The sequence below is a fragment of the Sander vitreus genome, chromosome 20 (assembly GCF_031162955.1).
Source record: "Sander vitreus isolate 19-12246 chromosome 20, sanVit1, whole genome shotgun sequence".
NCBI classification, from domain to species: domain Eukaryota; kingdom Metazoa; phylum Chordata; class Actinopteri; order Perciformes; family Percidae; genus Sander; species Sander vitreus.
In genome coordinates this window covers 12,799,745-12,805,420 of record NC_135874.1, presented here as the reverse complement: position 1 = coordinate 12,805,420, position 5,676 = coordinate 12,799,745, and positions in this window count along the sequence as shown.

The window sequence follows — 5,676 nt, the reverse complement described above, 5'->3', positions numbered from 1 at the left end:
GAGGTGCGCCAGCGCGCTATTGTCCGCCCAGTGAGGGAGGGAGCAAACTCCATCATCACGTGGGAATGTTTGTGCTTTCTGGCACTCTGCAGAGAGAAAAGAGTGTGTGTCTTTGCCCTCGTCTCTTTCATTCTTACTTCTCATTTCTATGCAAACTCCAGAGAGTCTGCAGTGTGGTCGCCATGGATATGCATAATACCTAATTCACAGACTAAACTGAAAGGGAGGAATTCCATTGCAGTGAGGCAGACTGGCAGAGGCATACAGTTTATCAAGTATCACTAAAAATGTTATAACTCAAAGCTCTGATGTTCACAAAACACAACTTAAACACATGCAGTAGGCTGCTTGCACACATTCATCACATCTCAAGCAAGGCTTTCACAGATGTGCAATGCCCTTTAATCAAGAGTTCAGAGGTATAACACCCCCTTTTGGCAATCCCTTTGGCTTATGCTCCAAAGCTTCTTCCTCTTCCTTTTCATCTTACGAAAAGACATTTTTCATTGAGGGAGGATTTCTGAAGTCCCTCCCCACTGACCTCCTGAAATCATCTGAACAAAAAGGAAAGAATGCATCAGAGAGGTGGGAGAAAAACTTCATAAGTTGTGTGTAGAACATAACTCCTGCATGCCTGGCATTGTCAAGCCTGTCAACTCAAAGAAAAGAGGTGTATCACTTGAATTGCCTCTGGGAGAACAGTGATACAATACACTTTGAAGTGCAGATGGGTGATTTTAGGAAGCAGCATCAAATACAGTAGCTCCCTTTGGTTTTACCACAAAACCACATATTTGCCTACATTAGCTTTATAAAGGGAAAATCTGTCCCAGCTCTATAGGCAACTGAGGTTATTTAACCCCTAAGAGAAAAACAGACTCACTTTGTGGTAAAGGTTGGTTTCTTTCAGTTCTCTGTACTACTTATTACTGACACACAGTGAATAGTGCAGAATGTTGTATGTGCCCACAGTGGTGCTGTGTTTATATTCACAAAGATAGACAAACAAGTCACAAGTCACTTTGCTTAGCAAATAACACAGATATCTGTGTTGTGTTGCACAGCCTTTAAAGTGAAAGCTTAAAGTAGTTAAAAATTCTCTTGAGGCACAAAGTGAAAGTCACTGGAAGACCAAACCTCTAATGTTTTCTCCTACACATTTAGGCAAGGCACCGTTCAAAATGTGCACTAAAGTCTCCAGGGGGAAAGCTGGAAAACTCTCTTTAACCTATTAATCATTAAGAAAAAATGCCCACTCTTGTAAGGAAGTGAGGGCACGCGACAAACTCCAAACAATGCAGAGCCACATAAATAGGTTTGCTGACCCAGTTTACCAGGGCCTCATTCACTTATTGTTTCTGTTGCACACATGTGTCTATGTGAGAGAACATCAGAGGGAAAGAGAAAAGAGTATAAAAACAGTTTGCATGGGTACATGTAGGTGTCTATTGTTATAATATATGTGCAACATATGTGTGTCTGTACGCTCATTTTGCATGCACACATTTTTTGCATGGATGTCTGGGCTGATGTAATGCAGAGGCTTGCTGTGTCCCAACAATACCCTCCTTCAGTTTCTTTGCAGCCCCTTGTAAAGAAGCAGAGCCTTTGTGCGTCTGCCAGCCTTCCAGCCTGGGTCCTATTGTAAAAATGAGCAAACCGGTCTGTTCAGGCAATGCACTAGCATAGCAGAGAACACAAGTCCAAGGACAGGGAGGGGGGAAGAGGAAAAATGGGAAATTAACAGAGGAAAATAGTTTTGGAAGGTAGAGGGAGTGAGGGAGGGGAAGATGCTCAGCACAGGGAGGTGGGATGACAGAGGAAAGGAGAGAAAGATAAGACAGAAACTTCATTGTCGGAGTACACAAACTGGAGTGACTCACTTAATGTTTTCCCTCCTTGTCTCCACCCTTTTCCTTCCTTAACACCACATACCTATTCATTGTCATTTTCCATATCAACACACTATCTCATACTGCTAATGGTAATTTCCCTCTTTACTTATATCAACAAGGGCTTTCTTTCTTATATTCTTTACACCCTTTCTCACTTTGGCTGTGAGGAAGTGAGGTACACAAAATGCAGCTTTTCTCCCTCTCTGACACACTCACGCAGCAGCACAGAGGTCATAGTGGCATCTTCCAGTAAAGATTACAGCTGCCAGGATTTCCAGTGGAGTTGCAGCACAGGGTCCTCCAACCTCCCCCCGAAAAATCTCCCTCTCCCTCTCCACTCTGCTTGTTGACTCAGCTCCACTAGTCCTGCTATCAATTTACTACCCCTGTCAAGCCAGGAGGCCCAGGCTTACCGTAAAATACCCCCTCTTCTGGTTGACACGGATGACTGGAAATGGGAGGATTGTAGAGAGTAAAAGAGAGAGAGGGGTTTTGATTTATTGTTTAACACACTTTCCCACTGGAATAAGCATATGATGTGTCTTGTACGGGGCAGGGCCCTTACTGTAAACAATCTGTTCAAGAACCTGCAAAACTGCACTATGAAGAAGTACTGGGAAACACCTCTGTGACAAAAAGAGCTGCGACACTTTGTGACAGCTTCTGCTTTGAAAAATACGTCACATCTGACCTAATCATCAGAATCCTGCATGTCCTCTGTGACATGGCAGCTGGCAACATACCTGCGCAGCAACCACACCCTCAGACGGACACACTCTCCAGCATGCCTGTCATCACAGTTGGTATTGCAACAAAAACTTTTCCAGACTGGTAAAAGGTAGTCAAACTTGTTTGTGATTAATAATTATAAATGCAGTAAAAATCACGTCAGTGTCATTCGAGACATTAACAAGGAAGTCTGAGAAACAATTAAATTCACTTTTCCTTGAACTATTCCTCCTTCTTTTTGAATACCTGTAACTTCCATTCACCCATTTCATTTCTGTTACATTGATCATTACATTAATACTGCCTTTATACCTCCCAGGATAGAAACATTGCAAGAAGTTGAAGTCAAACACAATCTGTTCAAACATCTATAGCAATTTTTTTTGTGCCAGAGTCAGTTCAAGGCTTTCAGTAGCTCTAAATAAGATTGTGTGTGGCATTAAACACACCAACCATAGTCACTAAAAAGCTACCGCCCATAATGAAAATAATACTAACACTGTGTGTCCCTAAAGCGGCTGTGGCTCTAAACAATGATATGCAACGTTTTGGCCTCAGGCTGTTGCTGCTCATTGATGAGCTGTCACTTGCCTGCACACAAAGAGGGTATTTAGGTTTTGGCAATTTAAGCATTTGGCTAATAATATTTCCTTTACCCCCTTGTTGTCACAGCAATTGGTCTCAAGGTGCAATGTGACAGAAGGAGGTGGTCTGCTGTTTAGATAGCATGTAAACCATACAGGCAAAGGCAATATGTGTACGTGGCGTCTGACATTTCAGTTTATCGCCTCTTGTTAAACACACAAGCTATTGTGCGCAACATCTACATCTGTTAATAGACACTTAGCTCTAATAGACACCTGGTGTTGGTTCAGAAGCAAACGGGCACAAGAGTTTGCAGAAAATTGGTGCATGAAAAGACAGACATTCTTTGTGAGAGTTAAAAACAGGATTGGCATGTGGCTGGTTTGGCTCAGTGGTAGAGCATATCCTGAGAGGTTTATTTCTCTATGCAGATGTCCAGGGTTCAAATCTGACCTGTGACAATTTCTTGCATGTCTTCCCCCTTTCTCACCTAACTGTCCTGTCATAATTAAAGGCAGAGAAGCCCAAAAAACAATCTTAAAAAAAAAAAAGGTAGGGACAAGCTCAACTTCTTTTTACTCCTCACTTGAGCTGTGTTGGCGACCATACATTTGTTTTCTGTTGTAATACACTACAGTTCGCCATGGTTTTATGCCATAACCTTTATGTTCTATATTAAATTACTTCAGGAAGAGCTGAGCTTGCACATTGAGCTCCTTTTTTTTTCTCCCCCAGAGCATTTGGGAAAGGAGATATGATCTTAGATGGTCATTCCCAAAGAGCAGCCAGTGACCAATGTACCCTCCGCTTGTGTGTAATATTTAACATAAACAAATCTATAGATTTCCTAGTAAATGTGTGATGTATCTCCTTGCAAATGTCTTCCCCCCCCCTGAACTCATTAGTACTATTCCAGTGACCTACTGAACTTTAACCTCTTGGGGTGTCCGCTCCCTTTTGTAAGCTTGTTACCATAGCAACAAACTCACAAAGAATGACGGGTGGTTTTTGTCTACCTGTCTGAATGTGTTTATAGCTTATTCAATGTTATTGTCGCTTTTCATGTCAACCTACTATCTCTCCTCTGGGAATGTCACTTTTTATTAGGTCAATATTCTCAGTGGACACTTGCTGGTTTTAGACAGAAAATACTCCATATTTTGATTTGACTCTCCAGGTTCCTAGTAGTATACATTTTGAAGATGAAATCCTGCATGTTTGTTAAATTTTTCAGCAAGAGTCAGGTCATATTAAGGAATTATTGCAAAGGCTTGGAGAAAAACAAATTAAAAGCAATGATGCATGAAGATTAGATGTATTTCCACTGCAGTTTTGTTGGAAAAATGTTTGCTGGGATAAACTACATTAAAACATTTCTACAGAAACTACAGGTTCCTGACATGACAAGTGAGTAAAATAAAACTGGAGCACAGTTCCAAGTGTAAACAATGGCTTCAGTATTTATTTCATCATTTCAAACAGACCACACAATATTACAAAATATTAAGTGCCGCATGTCATACAAAAACAATTGTGCCTTTTTGTAAAAAGGCAAGTATCAACCTTCAAAGAATTCAGAAAAAATAGGTATAAATACAAAACAAATTATGTACAATTACCAGAAAAATAATGCTCATAAAAAAAAACTACAATTTCTGAATTTACATCCTCTAATCTACATTGTAAAAACACACCATGACACCCATTTCCCAAACTGTCAAATTCACACACAAACACACATTTTCAAGTTTTGTTAGGACAGGACAGTTAGCTTATCTCTGCAGCAGTGGAGAGGGAAAGCCAAAAATACGTCAGCATGAAATTCAAATTTCCAAATGTCTAGAACGCTTAGAAAAAAAACTTTTAACAGATAAAAGTCACAGCTGGCGGGTGCATGTCTGACATTTTAAAGAGATACACCACCACATGTGAGAAAACATTCATGGGCTTGAAATTTTAACAGTAAAGATATAAATTCCTTCTTGTTTCTTTTGCTGCTAGATCAACAGACTTCATTCATTTCTGAACCAGAGGAAATGCAAATCGCTACTCTAATTAAACCTTAATTACATCAATTAACCCCTATTTACCACACCTGCAACACAGATGCTGCATTTTAATTTATTTTGGGTCATTTCCTCAGAAATACAATAGTAGTTTCACACTACTAAATCAAAAAAATATTCTATTAAATTCAGCAAACTCTTATCAATAGAGGAGCACCTGGATTTGAAATAAAGCTGCCAAACCAACAAGAGTGAGTGTGACCCTCTTGCTCTGTCAGAGATTGCATGTGTTCACAAAGTACCCATTATCAGTCATTAACTCTGGATCTGGGCCCACTATTGGGTTTCAAAAGCTGCCTTTCACATTTTGGCACATACTGCAGCAGCAAACAAGGCCCGACATAAAGCCCAAGGCAGGAGAGAGCAAACCTGATCAGACAGAAGCAACATGAGCACCTTGA